We start from the raw sequence: 18532 nt of genomic DNA, 5'->3' as shown, positions 1-18532 counted from the left end.
TTCGTACTAGAATAACACCTTAAGACACAAATCAACCAAAACCCTAATGTCACCTAGATACTCCAATGTCACCTCAAGTATCCGTGGGTATGGTTATACGATATGCTTCACACAATCTCAGATTCATCTATTCAACCAACACATAGAACCTCAAAGAGTGCCCCAAAGTTCTACCAGAGAATCACGACGTGAACGTGTGCCAACCCCTATGCATAGGTTCATGGGCGGAACCCGCAAGTTGATCACCAAAACATACACCAAGTGAATCACGTGATATCCCATTGTCACCATAGATACGCATGGCAAGACATACATCAAGTGTTCTCAAATCTATAAAGACTCAATCCGATAAGATTACTTCAAAGGGGAAACTCAATTCATTACAAGAGAGTAGAGGGGGGAGAAACATCATAGGATCCAAATATAATAGCAAAGCTCACGATACATCAAGATCGTATCATCTCAAGAACACGAGAGAGAGAGAGAGATCAAACACATAGCTACTGGTACATACCCTCAGCCCCGAGGGAGAACTACTCCCTCCTCGTCATGGAGAGCACCGGATGATGAAGATGGCCACCGGAGAAGGATTGCCCCCTCCGGCAGGGTGCCGGAACGGGTCTAGATTGGTTTTCGGTGGCTACGGAGGCTTCTGGCGACGGAACTCCCGATCTATCGTGTTCTCGGATGTTTTTAGGGTATATGGAGATATATAGGCGGAAGAAGTACGCCAGGGGAGCCATGAGGGGCCCACGAGGGTGGAGGGCGTGCCCAGGGGGGTGGGCGCGCCCCCTGCCTTGTGGCTTCCTCGTAAGTCCCCTGGCATGCACTCCAAGTCTTCTGGGCTTCTTTCCTTCCAAAAATGAGTTCCGTGAAGTTTTAGGTCAATTGGACTCCGTTTGGTTTTCCTTTTCTTCGAAACCCTAAAACAAGGTAAAACAGAAACTGGCACTGGGCTCTGGGTTAATAGGTTAGTCCCAAAAAATGATATAAAAATGTATAATAAAGCCATAAACATCCAAAACAGTAGATAATATAGCATGGAGCAATCAAAAATTATAGATACGTTGGAGACGTATCAGCATCCCCAAGCTTAATTCCTGCTGGTCCTCGAGTAGGTAAATGGTAAAAACAGAATTTTTGATGCGGAGTGCTACTTGGCATAATTTCAATGTAATTCTTCTTAATTTTGGTATGAATATTCAGATCCATAAGATTCAAGACAAAAGTTCATATTGACATAGAAATAATGATACTTCAAGCATACTAACTAAGCAATCATGTCTTCTCAAAATAACATGGCCAAAGAAAGTTATCCCTACAAAATCATATAGTCTGGCTATGCTCTATCTTCACCACAAAAAATATTTAAATCATGCACAACCCCGATGACAAGCCAAGTAATTGTTTCATACTTTTGACGTTCTCAAACTTTTTCAATCTTCACGCAATACATGAGCGTGAGCCATGGACATAGCACTATAGATGGAATAGAATGGTGGTTGTGGAGAAGACAAAAAGGGAGAAGATAGTCTCACATCGACTAGGCGTATCAACGGGCTATGGAGATGCCCATCAATAGGTATCAATGTGAGTGAGTAGGGATTGCCATGCAACAGATGCACTAGAGCTATAAATTTATGAAAGCTCAAAAGAAACTAAATGGGTGTGCATCCAACTTGCTTGCTCACGAAGAACTAGGGCATTTTGAGGAAGCCCATCATTGGAATATACAAGCCAAGTTCTATAATGAAAGATTCCCACTAGTATATGAAAGTGACAACATAGGAGTCTCTCTATCATGAAGATCATGGTGCTACTTTGAAGCACAAGTGTGGTAAAAGGATAGTAGCATTGTCCGTTCTATCTTTTTCTCTCATTTTTTAATTATTTCTTATTTGGGACTTTTTCTTTTTTATGGTCTCTTTTTTTTATTTGGGCTTCGTTGGCCTCTTTTATTTATTTTTTTCGTCCGGAACCTCATCCCGACTTGTGGGGGAATCATAGTCTCCATCATCCTTTCCTCACTGGGACAATGCTCTAATAATGATGATCATCACACTTTTATTTACTTACAACTCAAGAATTACAACTCGATTCTTAGAACAAGATATGACTCTATATGAATGCCTCCAGCGGTGTACCGGGTTGTGCAATGATGCATGAGTGACATGTATGAAAGAATTATGAACGGTGGCTTTGCCACAAATACAATGTCAACTACATGATTATGCATAGCAATATGACAATGATGGAGTGTGTCATAATAAATGGAACAATGGAAAGTTGCATGGCGAATGGCTATGGAAATGCCATAATAGGTAGGTATGGTGGCTGTTTTGAGGAAGGTATATGATGGGTTTATGATACCGGCGAAAGGTGCGCGGTATTAGAGAGGCTAGCAATGGTGGAAGGGTGAGAGTGCGTATAATCCATGGACTCAACATTAGTCATAAAGAACTCACATACTTATTGCAAAAATCTATTAGTTATCGAAACAAAGTACTACGCGCATGCTCCTAGGGGGATAGATTGGTAGGAAAAGACCATCGCTCGTCCCCGACTGCCACTCATAAGGAAGACAATCAATAAATAAATCATGCTCCGACTTCATCACATAATGGTTCACCATACGTGCATGCTACGGGAATCACAAACTTCAACACAAGTATTTCTCAAATTCATAACCACTCAACTAGCATGACTCTAATATCACCATCTCCATATCTCAAAACAATTATCAAGTATCAAACTTCTCATAGTATTCAACACACTCATAAGAGAATTTTATTATTCTTGAATACCTAGCATATTAGGATTTTAAGCAAATTACCATGCTATTTAAGACTCTCAAAATAATCTAAGTGAAGCATGAGAGTTCATGTATTTCTTCAAAGTAAAGCTACCACCATGCTCTAAAAGATATAAGTGAAACACTAGAGTAAATGACAAACTACTCCGAAAGATATAAGTGAAGATCAATGAGTAGTCGAATAATTATGCAGCTATGTGAAGACTCTCTAATCATTTAATAATTTCCGATCTTGGTATTTTATTCAAACAACAAGCAAAGCAAAATAAAATGGCATTCTAAAAATAGCAAACATTATGTGAAGAAGCAAAAACTTAGGATCAACCGATACTAACCGATAGTTGTTGAAGAAGAAAGGTGGGATGCCAAACGGGGCATCCCCAAGCTTAGACGGTTGAGACTTTGAAATATTATCTTGGGGTGCCTTGGGCATCCCCAAGCTTGAGCTTTTGTGTCTCCTTAATTCCTCTCATATCACGGTCTCCCTAAATCTCAAAAGCTTCATCCACACAAAACTCAACAAGGACTCGTGAGATGAGTTAGTATAAACCATTGCAAAAACCTTACCATACTCTACTGTAGCAAATTAATAAAATTATTATTCAACATTGCATACTAAATGCCTATGCATATTTAATAGTCATATCCTCAAATAGAATCATTAAAGAAGCAAACATATGCAAACAATGAAAACATAACAGCAATCTGCCTAAACAGGATGGTCTGTAAAGAATGCTGCAACATCCATACTTCCCTAGCTCCAAAAATTATGAAAGAAAATTACCACTGTATTAAATTTATAAGAGCTTAATATGCAAAAGGTTTCAACATTTTATCACATTCTGACTTTTCTAGGGAATTATTGCAACAGCGGTAAACTTTCTGTTTTCAAACAGCAACATGTATACTTGTAACATAGGCATAGTAAAGGCTATCAATGCCACTTTTATTAGAATAAAAGATGCAAAACACTGTTCTAAATAACAGCAAGCAAATCCTAACAAAATAAATTGACACTCCAAGCAAAACACATATCATGTGGTGAATAAAAATATAGCTCCAAGTAAAGTTACCGATGAACGAAGACGAAAGAGGGGATGCCTTCCGGGGCATCCCCAAGCTTTGGCTCTTGGATATCCTTGAATATTACCTTGGGGTTCCTTGGGAATCCCCAAGCTTAGGATCTTTCCACTCCTTATTCCATAGTCCATCGAATCCTTACCCAAAACTTGAAAACTTCACAACACAAAACTTAACAGAAAACTCGTAAGCTCCGTTAGTATAAGAAAATAAATCACCACTTCAAGGTACTGTAATTAACTCATTATTTATTTATATTGGTGTTAAACCTACTTTATTCAAACTTCTCTATGGTTTATAAACTATTTTACCAGCCATAGATTCATCAAAATAAGTAAACAACACATGAAAAACAGAATCTGTCAAAAACAGAACAGTCTGTAGTAATCTGGATGAAACGTATACTTCTGGAACTCATAAAATTCTCAAATAAATTTCTGGACCTGAGGAATTTATCTATTAATCATATGCAAAAATAATTAACTAAATATCTGTAAAACCCCCGATGCGACTATATCTCCCACGTGTCGAGGCACGACTTAGAGGCATAATCGCATTGAAGGCATATGTCGCAAGTTAGGCAATCTTCACAACATCCCATGTAATATAATAATGAAAGGGGAGAAAACATAGCTGGCTTACACTCGCCACGTCAATCAAGTACAAAAATAACATTACATCATCCAAACACTCATGGCCCGACTACGGCGCCAAAATAAAAGAGAACCCAACAAGCGACATGGTCCCAATCACCCCCAACTGGGCACCACTACTGATCATCGGGAAAGGAAACGTAGTAATGTTGAGAGTCTTCGTCGAACTCCCACTTGAGCTCATACGCGTCTCCTGGAGCGGAATCATCAGGCCCTGCATCTGGTGTAATAGTAATCTGTGAGCCACAGGGACTCAGCAATCTCGTACCCTCGCGATCAAGACTATTTAGGCTTATAGGTATGGCAAGGTAAAAATAAGAGGAGCTGCAGCAAGCGACTAGCATATATGGTGGCTAACTTATTCGCAAAAGAGAGCGAGAAGAGGAGGCAAAGCGCGAGCGAGAAACTAGAGAGCAACCTGCGCAATCATTACTCCAACACCGTGTCCACTTCCCGGACTCCGCCGAGAAGAGGCCATCACGGTAACACACTCAGTTGATTCATTTTAATTAATTAAGGTTCAAGTTATCTACAACCGGACATTAACAAATTCCCATCTGCCCATAACCGCGGGCACGGCTTTCGAAAGTTCAATCCCTGCAGGGGAGTCCCAACTTAGCCCATGACGAGCTCTCACGGTCAACGAAGGAATAGACCTCCTCCCAAGACGTTCCGATCAGACTCGGTATCTTGGTAACTCAAGACACTTCGACAGGTTAAAACAAGACCAGCAACACCGCCCGAATGTGCCGACAAATCCCGATAGGAGCTGCACATATCTCTTTCTCAGGGCACACTCAGATTGTCCTAGTTACGGGTAGGCCAGCCCAGAGTTGCCCCTGGTGGCCACCGGTAGCTGACAGGTGGACCAACACTCGGAGGAGCACTGGCCCGGGGGGGGGGGGGTTTAAAAAAAAGATGACCCTTGAGTCTGCAGAACCCAAGGGAAAGAAAAGGCTAGGTGGCAAATGGTAAAACCAAGGTTGGGCATTGCTGGAAAAGCTTTAATCAAGGCGAACTATCAAGGTGTTCCCATTATAACCCAACCGCGTAAGGGACGCAAAATCCGGGAACATAACACCGATATGACGGAAACTAGGGCGGCAAGAGTGGAACAAAACACTAGGCGAGAGGCCGAGCCTTCCACCCTTTACCAAGTATATAGATGCATTAAGATAACATGGCGATATAATGATATCCCAACAAGTAAATAAAAGACGTTCCAACAGGGAACGGCCTCCAATCTTCACCTGCAACTAGCAACGCTATAAGAGGGGCTGAGCAAAGTGGTAACATAGCCAATCAACGGTTTGCTAGGACAATGGTGGGTTAGAGGTTTGACATGGCAATTTGGGAGGCTTGCAAGCAAGTGGTAGGCATCGTAGCATTGGCATAGCAAAAGAGCGAGCAAACTAGCATAGCAAAGATAGTAGTGATTTCGAGGGTATGATCATCTTGCCTGCACAGTTGTCAGAGTTGACTGGATACTCGAAAGCAAACTCAACGGGCTCCTCGTTAGCGAGCTCGTCTCCCGGCTCTACCCAAACAAGACAAACAAGCAACAAGGATACAATCAACCATGTGCAAGAACAAGCAATATGATGAAATGATGATATGCTATGCGGGATGCGATGCGGGATGCCAAATGCAAGATATGACAGGAAAACGCATGAACCTGGCCTCAACTTGGAAATCCAAGTGTGCCACTGGAAATATGAGATGAAATCACTTGAAAACGATATAAAGAATGCCGGAATCGGAGTTACGGTTTGGAAATGGCAAGCGATTCAAAAATGACACCGGTCTGCGATTTACAGCAAGTAGGCCTCTAAATGCAATGAAAGGAACATGCTACAGCACCCAAACATGACAAAAAAATACATGTCAGGGATGCACACAAGATGCTTAACAAAAGTATAGCACTGAGCTACGGCCAAATCATCCATTAACAGGTTCAAACAAGCATGGCAAAAATGCAAATGGCAAACAGATCTCAGACTTAGTGAAATCAACACTTGTCTGGAATTTCAGATCAGGTAGCCCTCTTCAGAGCAACAAAACTACATGCTACAGGACCTGATCATGGCAAAGTAAAGCATGGCATGGAGCTACTCAAAGAGCTTAACAAAAGTCCTTTAGTGACCTTGAGCCAAAAGGGATCATAAAATACAATTGCAAGCATGTGAACATAGCAAAAACATAATCAGTTTTCATACTTAGTGAAAACTGGCACATGCTGAAATATAACTCAAGTAGGCATGTTTACGAGCTCGATGCACTCACTACGGTGCAAGTCATGGCAAGACAAGCATACACCCATAAAGAAGGCACAAAACACAAGCTAGACATGGCAAGAACAATAGCATAGCATGCACGGGACAACTACAACATCACCGGAAAAATTGCAAACAAGTTGACAATCTGCCCAGATTCACAAAGTAGCAAAAGTAGAGCTCGATTGACTCAAGCTAGGGTGCTCCATAATTGCAAACAAAGAAATGGATGGATATAGCACTACAATATTAACAAAACTCCCTTACTGATCATCCTCAAAAGAGGCACGGATCACTAGGAAACAACATGAACATATGGCAACATGAGATAAACAGCTCCAGGACTTAGTGAAATCACTAAGTCCCTGAAAACAGAATTAGCAAGTGCACCACTTTGCAAGCTTGCACAAGTCACCACACACATCCTAAAAATACATGGGTTGCACCTATGGAAAGATGATAAAACCCTTAACAAAACACATGTAGAACTCACGGGCATAGCATGCACACAATAATCATAGCAAAAATGACAAAAGTGCTAAACGGAGTAGCAGATCTGACAATTAACTCAAGTAGCCATCTTCTAACAGCATTTCGGGAATCAAGATGAACTCAAATGAAAATGATGCAATGTAATGAAATGATGTACTCTCTGAGATGAACATTTTGATATGCTATATGCATGAATCGGAGCTACGGATGCAAAGTTACGGAGCCGCGAACATGGGCATATGAACTAAAAATTCTGAGGACTTAGAGAAAAAAACAACCCTCAGATCTAGGGCTTGACCGGCGCGCAATCCGAGGCGGCGGCACTATTCATGGCCGGCGGATCCGAGGTTGCCGGCGGCCGGCGAGGGCGAGGCGAGGCCGGAGAGGTCGCCGGCGCGGCGGCCGGAGCGCGGCGGCGCGGCTGGTGGCGCGGCGGCTCGGGAGGAGAGGCGGCGCGCGGTGGCCGGGGTCGGCGGCCGGCTGCGGCGGCCCGGGCGACGAGGTGGCGATGGCGGCGGCGGGGTGGACCGCGGCGGCGCGGTGGCCGGGGGCGAGGGGGGAGGCGGCGCGGCGCGGATGGAGGCGGCGCGGGCGGCTCGGGCCGCGGGGGCCGGCTCCGGGCTCCCCGGGCCTCGGGTGGCGGCGGGTAGGTGGCGGCTGACGTGGCAGGCGGAGATTGGGCGAGGGGGCGGCGGCGGACGCGTCCGGCCGGGGCGGACGTGTCCGGCCGGCGCGGATCTGGGAATTTAGGGTTAGGGACGAGGGGAGACCCAGGATTTGGAATGGGGGGGTGTTTAAATAGGCATAGAGGGAGCTAGGAGAGTCCAAATGAGGTGCCGTTTTCGGCCACGCGATCATGATCGAGCGCTCTAGATGATGGAGCAGAGTTTGGTGGGTTTTGGGCCAAATTGGAGGGGTGTTGGGTTGCAACACACACGAGGCCTTTTCGGTCCCTCGGTTAACCGTTGGAGTATCAAACGAAGTCCAAATGGTACAAAACTTGACAGGTGGTCTACCGGTAGTAAACCAAGGCCGCTTGGCAAGTCTCGGTCCAATCCGGAAATGTTTAATCCCCACACACGAAAGAAGGCTAGAAATGACCACCGAAGGAGAACGAAGCACCGGAATGCAAAACGGACAACGGGAAAAATGCTCGAATGCCTGAGACGAGCACGTATGCAAATGCAATGCACATGATGACATGATATGAGATGCATGACAATGATAACAACACACGGAGACAAAGACCCGAACCCGAGAAAATAAAATAACTTAATGCCAGAAACGGCAAGAGTTGGAGTACAAATAGGGAAAGTTACATTCGGGGTGTTACAATAGCACTCTCCAAATAAAAATGGCAGCAATTCTCGTGAGCGGTAAAGTTTCTGTTTTTTTACAGCATGATCATAAGGACTTCCCCCAAGTCTTCCCAAAGGTTCTACTTGGCACAAACACTAATAAAAAAGCATAAAACCACATCTAAACAGAGGCTAGATGAATTATTTATTACTAAACAGGAACAAAAAGCAAGTAACTAAAATAAAATTGGGTTGCCTCCCAACAAGCGCTATCGTTTAACGCCCCTAGCTAGGCATGATAATGACAATGATGCTCACATAAAAGATAAGAATTGAAATATAGAGAGAGCATCATGAAGAATATGACTAGCACATTTAAGTCTAACCCACTTCCTATGCATAGGGATTTTGTGAGCAAACAACTTATGGGAACAAGAATCAACTTGCATAGGAAGGTAATGCAAGCAAAACTTCAAAACTTGAAGCACATAGAGAGGAAACTTGATATTATTGCAATTCCTACAAGCATATGTTCCTCCCTCATAATAATTTTCAGTAGCATCATGAATGAATTTAACAACATAACCAGCACCTAAAGCATTCTTTTCATGATCTACAAGCATAGAAAATTTACTACTCTCCACATAGGCAAAATTCTTCTCATTCGGAATAGTGGGAGTATCATAGGAAACTCGAATACTATAAATTGTTTCCACATTAAAAGAGTAATGTTCAGAGAAGGGGTAATCATAATCATGACAAGTTTTATAAATATAATCACTACTTTTTATAGCATAAGTATCATCATAATAATCATCATAGGTAGGAGGCATGCTATCATCATTGTAAATTTGCATATCAAAACTTGGGAGACTAAAAATATCATCTTCATTAAACATAGCATCCCCAAGCTTGGGACAAACATTAATTGCAGCAAATATATTCTCAAAAACATCATCTTCATCAAACATAGCATCCCCAAGCTTGGGCCTTTTCATATTATAAGCATAATCACTCTCATCATTAATAGTATGGATAGCACCAATAGTATAGCAATTATCATATTCTTCCAAGCAAGTGCCAAAAAGATTTTCAAGATCATAAGAAGTATCATTATCTTCCATAATTATATTTTCATGAGGCACAATCGTAATAGGAGCAGCACTATTTGGGAGAGTTATCTTTTTACCTCTCTTCCTTTTTCTTTTCTTCTTCTTCACCACATCATGTGTGGGTTCAATCCTCTTTTTGGAGCTCCTTATTAATGAGATTGGTTGAATAGGAGGCTCCTCCTCGTTACCTGATACATCATAAGAAATAATAGGAGGATATTCGGAAGTCTCTTCCCTTTCATTAGTATTCTATTCAGCTTCTATTTGTTTTATTTTCTTTATGTAATTGGCAATATAAGGATTTTCAATGCAATTCACCGCACAATACATATAAATTTCCTCTAGATCAAAATCAAGAAGTTTGTAACGGGCAAATTCTGGAAGATGCTTAGTTATATGTTTCATTTCTTCGTAACCCATAAGCAAACTAAGTTCATTATAATGTGTAAGGGAAATCAAGTCATCACAATTTTTGGACACGATACGATCATGAAACAATTTGCATTGGGTATTGAAATGATCATGTTCATTGCAAAGTTCACAAGCATGGCCAACATAATTTAAATTTTCAGCACATTCATCTAGCTCTTCTTGCAACAATTTAGTTTCTAAGTACTTATGCCTCTTGCAATATCTATCTTCCCTATTTGATGTGTACTTAGAAACCCAATGTACTCCACAAAAATTGACATGTTTATAGGATACATTTTCATCATAACTAGTGCAATCATCATTAGTATCATGGATATTCAAAGAATTCGTACTAACAACATTGCAATCATGCTCATCATTCAAAGATTTAGTTCCGAACATTTTATAGATTTCTTCTTCTAGCACTTGAGCACAATTATCCTTTCCATCATACTCACGAAAGATATTAAAAAGGTGAAGTGTATGAGACAAACTCAATTCCATTTTTTATAGTTTTCTTTTATAAACTAAACTAGTGATAAAACAAGAAACTAAAAGACTCGATTGCAAGATCTAAAGATATACCTTCAAGCACTCACCTCCCCGGCAACGGCGCCAGAAAAGAGCTTGATGTCTACTACACAACCTTCTTCTTGTAGACGTTGTTGGGCCTCCAAGTGCAGAGGTTTGTAGAATAGTAGCAAATTTCCCTCAAGTGGATGACCTAAGGTTTATCAATCTGTAGGAGGCGTAGGATGAAGATGGTCTCTCTCAAGCAACCCTGCAACCAAATAACAAAGAGTCTCTTGTGTCCCCAACACACCCAATACAATGGTAAATTGTATAGGTGCACTAGTTCGGCGAAGAGATGGTGATACAAGTGGTATATGGATGATAGATATGAGAATTTGTAATATGAAATTATAAAAACAGCAAGGTAACTAATGATAAAAGTGAGCGTAAACGGTATTGCAATGCTAGGAAACAAGGCCTAGGGTTCATACTTTCGCTAGCGTAAGTTCCCTCAACAATACTAACATAATTGGATCACATAACTATCCCTCAACATGCAACAAAGAATCACTCCAAAGTCACTAATAGCGGAGAGGGAATGAAGAGATTATGGTAGGGTACGAAACCACCTCAAAGTTATTCTTTCCAATCAATCCGTTGGGCTATTCCTATAAGTGTCACAAACAGCCCTAGAGTTCGTACTAGAATAACACCTTAAGACACAAATCAACCAAAACCCTAATGTCACCTAGATACTCCAATGTCACCTCAAGTATCCGTGGGTATGGTTATATGATATGCATCACACAATCTCAAATTCATCTATTCAACCAACACATAGGACCTCAAAGAGTGCCGCAGAGTTCTACCGGAGAATCACGACGAGAACGTGTGCCAACCCTGAAAGATCGTGGATGTCGCCTAGAGGGGGGGTGAATAGGCGCTTTAAAATAATTATGGTTTAGGCTTGAACAAATGCGGAATAAACCTAGCGGTTAATTTGTCAAACATAAAACCTACAACAACTAGGCTCACCTATGTGCACCAACAACTTATGCTAAGCAATATAAGCAACTATGTGATAGCAAGATATATGACAAAGAACAATATAGCTATCTCAAAGTAAAGTGCATAAGTAAAGGGCTCGGGTAAGAGATAACCGAGACACGCGGAGACGACGATGTATCCCGAAGTTCACACCCTTGCTGATGCTAATCTCCGTTTGGAGCAGTGTGGAGGCACAATGCTCCCCAAGAAGCCACTAGGGCCACCGTAATCTCCTCACGCCCTCGCACAATGCAAGATGACATGATTCCACTAAGGGACCCTTGAGGGCGGTCACCAAACCCATACAAATGGCAACCCTTGGGGGCGGTTACCGAACCCGTACACTTTGGCAACCCTTGGGGGCGGTCACCGGGACCCGTCAAATTGCTCGGGGCAATCTCCACAACCTAATTGGAGACTTAGGGAGTCCTGGATTAGGGGGTGTCCGCCGGACTATACCTTCAGCTGGACTCTTGGACTATGAAGATACAAGATTCAAGACTTCGTCCCATGTCCGGAAGGGACTTTCCTTGGCGTGGAAGGCAAGCTTGGCGATACGGATATGTAGATCTCCTACCATTGTAACCGACTCTATGTAACCCTAACCCTCTCCGGTGTCTATATAAACCGGAGGGTTTTAGTCCGTAGGACAACATACAGAACAACAATCATACCATAGGCTAGCTTCTAGGGTTTAGCCTCTCCGATCTCGTGGTAGATCTACTCTTGTACTACCCATATCATCAATATTAATCAAGCAGGACATAGGGTTTTACCTCCATCAAGAGGGCGCGAACCTAGGTAAAACTTCGTGTCCCTTGCCTCCTGTTACCATCCGGCCTACACGCACAGTTCGGGACCCCCTACCCGAGATCCACCGGTTTTGACACCGACATTGGTGCTTTCATTGAGAGTTCCTCTGTGTCGTCGCCATCAGGAAGGATGCCTCGCCCTGTCTTTAAAGACGACACCGTTGCTAAGGGAGCTTTGGCTGTCGGCCAAACCCTCCGGCTAGGTGGTTTTCTTATGACCGCCTGTTCGGCTTCTGTGCCGATGATGACCTCTCGAGCCATCGAAAACAATCTTCATGTTAGCTCGGAACTCGCCGAGCAGTTAGATCCAATGGAGCTCTCCTCCATAAACGAGCTCTTGGATCGCATCGCCGCCTTGGGAGTCGCTTCGGATTACGACCAGATTGGGCCTAAACCCGATCTAAGAGAGATTAACTCTCCCCAAGTCACCCATCATGTTGCCGTGGTAGAGGGACAGTGCGGCGACTCTTCATCTATCTTAAGGACTAGCTACGTCCGGATTCCCGATCCCTCCAAGCCGGATACCCGCGGAGGGGAGGATATCACTCAAGACCTGAACTTAGAGTTAGGCGACGGGCTCGATTCATTGGACAACATCCAGGAATCCAAATTTTCGAGTTCGGAAATTCCTCGGCCTCTGAGCCTCAGATTGGGTGAGGCTTCGGATTTAATTCCACCCACCCACCCGAACATAAGCGATCTATCCCAAATCAGGCAAGAGCCCGCAGAAACAGTACATCATTACTGGGCCAGATTCCTCCTGGTTAGGAACAGGATAAGGGACTGCCGCGAGGAAGACGCAATCTCAATCTTCTGCAATAATTGCACGGACAAGGGAATCCTCAACGCCATAAGTCGCCGTGATATTACACGCTTCGCTGACTTGGCGTCCATTGTACGAAAGTACTGTGCGATGGAAAGCGCCTGGAAAACCAAAATAAAATTTTGGGATGATCCGGCCCTGAATACAAACCCAGTCCGAAATAAAAGGGTGCATCATCGCCAGACACCCAGGTCAAACACCAAAAAGCAAAAACCCTTTACAGGGCATGGAACCATACTGGAAGGATGGCTTAATGGACCCTGTAAAATTCACAGTACAGAGGACGCCACACCAACTCACAGCCTTAGAGCATGTTGGATACTCTGGCAGGTGGCCAAAATTGGCGAAGATCTCCTAATTCCGGAGGCCACAGAAAGCCACCCTAGAGACACCAATACGGTATTAACAGTCTTCGAGACTTTCGCATCAAATAATATGCGAAAAAGGACACTCCGCAACCTTGCCGAAGTCTACCAAGTAGCAACAATAAACCCATGGAGTGACACGGCTATTACCTTTAACGCCAGTGATGAACCTAAATTCCGAACAGCCCGAGCACCAGCCGCATTGGTCCTCAGTCCAATAGTGGACGACTTTCGTCTTACCAAGGTACTCATGGACGGCGGCAGCAGATTGAACCTCATTTATGAGGAAACCCTTCAAAAAATGGAAATAGACTGGAACCGCATTGAGCGAAGCAGCACAACCTTTAGAGGAATAATCCCCAGTCGGGAAGCGCGCTGTATAGGAAAAATCACACTAGATGTGGCGTTTGGCACACCGGAAAATTACAGGTCCGAAGAGGTCACGTTCCATGTGGCTCCATTCAGCAGCGGTTATCACGCTCTGCTAGGGCGGGAAGCGTTTACAATCTTCCAAGCAATACCCCATTATGGGTACATGAAGCTCAAGATGCCCGGGCCTAACGGGATCATCACTCTCGCTAGTGATCCGGACATAGCACTCCGCGCCGAAAACAAGACAGCCACACTAGCCCTCGAGGCACTATCCGAAGCCCTAGCGGCTGAGGAACTAACTACGCTGCGCTCCACGGTGAATAGGGACGATGTGGTACTCGACAAAAGATCCAAGTCCACCTCCTTTGAACCGACGGACGAAATAGTCAAATTCCAGGTCCATCCAACGGACCCCAATAAAACAGCTTCCATCGGGGCACAGTTAAACCCTGATGTAGACGCCGCACTGTGAGAGTTCCTACGAGAGAACTGGGACATTTTCGCCTGGCACCCTTCAGACATGCCAGGAATCCCACGCAGGCTGGCCGAGCACAGCTTAAATATCCTAAAAGGATTCAAACCTGTCAAACAAGCTCTTCGGCGTTTTTCCGAACCTAAGAGACAGGCCATGGGAGAAGATCTAGCAAAGCTATTGGAGGCCGGATTCATCAGAGATATAAACATCCGGACTGGCTAGCAAACCTGGTGATGGTACCAAAGAAGGACAAATCCTGGCGCCTGTGCGTTGATTTTAAAGACCTTAACAAGGCTTGCCCAAAGGATCCCTTCCCCCTCCCCCGCATCGATCAAATTATCGACGCTACCGCAGGACACGATTCATTGTGTTTCCTCGACGCATATTCCGGCTACCATCAAATCAAGATGGCAGAATCAGACCAAGCCGCAACGGCATTTATCACACCATATGGCCCATTCTGCTTCAACACAATGCCCTTAGGGCTCAAAAACGTCGGTGCAACATATCAGCGCATGATTCAGACATGTCTGGCAAACCAGATCGGCAAACAGTGGAGGCATATGTAGACGATGTGGTCGTCAAAACAAGACATGTCGAATCTCTAGTAGACGTCTTGAGGCTCACATTTGATAACCTCCGAACATACGACATCAAGCTCAATCCGAAAAAATGCGTTTTCGGCGTCCCAGCCGGAAAGCTCTTGGGCTTCATTGTATCCGGTAGAGGAATTGAAGCAAATCCAGCCAAGATCCGAGCTCTGTCACAATTGGATATCCCAAAGGACCTCAAACAAATACAAAAGTTAACGGGATGCGTGGTGGCTCTAAGCCGCTTTATCTCCCGCTTGGGAGAAAAGGCCCTACCCCTTTACCGCCTCCTTCGGCGCACCGAACACTTTGAATGGACAGATGCAGCCACGGCCGGACTCGACGAAATAAAAGCCATATTGGCAACAAATCTAGTCCTGGCCGCGCCAAACATTGGCGAACCAATGCTATTGTACATTGTAGCAACACATCAGGTTGTAAGTATAGTGCTCGTCGTCGAACGAGAAACGGACGGACACAAGTTCCCCCTCCAAAAGCCGGTCTATTATGTGTCCACTATCCTCACTCTGTGCAAATCACGATACCCGCATTATCAAAAGATTGCATACGTGGTATTCATGGCATCCCGGAAGCTACGACACTACTTTCAAGAGTGTTCAATAATAGTAGCCTCGGAAGTACCACTTAACGATATTATAAACAACCGTGACGCAACGGGCCGGATTGCAAAATGGGCCATTGAGATCCTCCCGTTCGACATAACTTATAAGCCACGGCGAGCCATCAAGTCGCAAGTTTTAGCCGACTTCGTCGCAGAATGGACGGAGGCCGAACTCCCTAAAGAGTACGACACATATTCAAATTGGATCATGCATTTCGACGGCTCCAAGATGTTGGCCGGACTAGGGGCTGGCGTTGTTTTGACGTCCCCCACAGGAGACATAGTTCAATACGTACTCCAGATTATGTACACAGACTCCAACAATGCAGCCGAATATGAGGCCCTTTTACATGGTCTCCGGATGCCAGTATCCATGGGCATTCAACGCCTAGAGGTGCGCGGGGACTCGAACCTCGCAATATCCCAAATAAATGGAGACTTCGATGCCAAGGATCCAAAAATGGCAGCTTACCGCAACGCCGTCCTAAAAATGTCAGCTTGGTTCGAAGGGCTTGAATTTCACCATATAGCCCAGGAAAATAATCAGGCGGCAGATGTCCTGGCACGCATCGGCGCAAAACGCGATGTCGTCCCCCCCAACATCTTCTTGGAAAGGCTGTTCAAGCCATCCGTAGTATGGGAAGGGGAGCCGAACAATAACAGCCTGGACCCAACCGCACTGCCCGACACCGAACATTCTGACACAATCGGAGGCTCTGCCAATGAAATAACACCTTCAGCCCACGTAATAATGGCCGTCATTGCCCCATGGACAGAACCATTCCTCGCCTACCTTACTAGGCAAGAACTCCCCGAGGACCAAAATGCGGCACGCTGCATAGTGCGGCGATCCAAAGCCTACAAAGTCCACGAGGGAGAGCTTTATAAGAAAAGCACTATCGGGGTCCTTCAAAGGTGCATCTCCGAAGAGGAAGGGCGGAACCTCCTGGCTGAAATTCATGCCGGACTCGGCGGTCATCACGCTGCAGCTCGGTCCCTTGTAAGCAAGGCCTTCCGTACAGGCTTTTATTGGCCGACGGCCCAGGCAGACGCCCAGGACTTAGTCCAACGATGCACCGGTTGCCAGCTCTTTGCAAACCAAAGCCATATGCCACCCACCGCCCTCCAAACTATCCCCATCACTTGGACCTTCGCGGTCCGGGGGCTGGACATGGTTCGACCCCTTAAAGGCGGAACCCACAAGCAAAAATACTTACTGGTCATGGTGGATAAGTTCACCAAATGGATAGAACCCAAGCCTGTTAAGACGGCCGAATCCGGACCGGTGATAGACTTTATATCCGGGGTTGTACACCGTTACGGCGTCCCCCACGGCATCATCACTTATAACGGCACGAACTTTACGGCCGACGAGGTAAAACTCTGGTGCAAAAACATGGGCATCAAGCTCGATTATGCTTCCGTCTATCACCCACAAACTAACGGCAAGGTCGAACGTGCAAATGGTCTTATCATGAGCGGCATCAAACCCAGATTAGTGTGGTCCCTCAAGGAATCTAACACGCACTAGGTAGAGGAGCTCGACTCCGTACTCTGGGGGCTGGGGACCACGCCGAATCGCACCACCGGATACACACCATTCTTTATGGTGTACGGCGCAGAGGCAGTTTTGCCTTGCGCCATAATTCATGACTCACCTCGAGTGCGCATGTACGAAGAAAGAGAAGCCGAGCTCGATCGGCAGGACAGTTTGGACGCATTGGAGGAGGAGCGCGACATGGCAAAAGCCCGTTCCGCATTCTATCAACAGCAGGCTCGAAGATACCAAAGTAGAGAAGTACGGGCCAAAAATTACAACATTGGCAAATTAGTTCTACGCCTGCCGGACAAGAAAAAGGACAAACTCAAGCCCAAGCGGGAAGGTCCCTTCATAATTGACCAAGTCCTGACTGGTGGAGCGTACCGCCTGCGAGATGCATCGGATAACCGACTCGAGCCGAACCCATGGAACGCAACCCGTCTCCGAAGATTCTATGCCTAGCGCCGGACTCTGTGTTCGTCTCCTTCCTCTGTCCATTTTTTATATACTATCTGTCTTACATTTCTCTCCTTCTCCCCTTCCTTTCTCTTATAGCCTTTAAAGGCACATCAACTGACGTGCTATTCGCACTCATTAAACCTGGGGGCTTCTTTTAACAGAAGCTTATTTATACGGGCTTCATGCCCAACACATGTGTTACACTTCCGCATGGACCTTTTATTTCACCATTATATGCATCGATATGACTTAAGTTTTGGCCAAGCTGAGTTGCCTGGCTCCTGTGCTTACCCCTACATTCCCGATTATTCGGCTAGGCGGTAAAGGGAGCACCTCTGCGATTGTTACTGCCGGATCAGCCGGATGTGTACCTCAGACTAGGTGAAGCCGAAAGCTAGCGTTCTTAAGGGAATATTCGGTCGGTGACCTAAAAGATGATCTTTTCACTTATTTATTTATGCGCCCCCAGATGCTTTTTCCCGCGTCTTTTTCGCAGAATGGGCATGCACTTTAGGGCATGCCTCCCAGGGAAAGGAACCCCTAATGGAACTATTCTCCCTGGAAGATGTTTCTTACTAACCATGTAATATAACATAACTAGTCGGGCACTTGTCTGTTCACGCACTAATGACCCCTACGCCTGGTCTCCATGCATTCCCGGTTCTTATATAACCGCATGGGAATTCGGACACACTCCGGACCATCAGGTCCCGAGGCTGAAGCGAAAAGGTCGGCCATGACAAACGATCTACAATCCGGCTAGAAGGCATTATAAATGTCAAT

The sequence above is a fragment of the Triticum urartu genome, chromosome 5 (genome assembly GCF_003073215.2).
Source record: "Triticum urartu cultivar G1812 chromosome 5, Tu2.1, whole genome shotgun sequence".
NCBI classification, from domain to species: domain Eukaryota; kingdom Viridiplantae; phylum Streptophyta; class Magnoliopsida; order Poales; family Poaceae; genus Triticum; species Triticum urartu.
Note: the sequence above shows the minus strand (reverse complement) of the source record.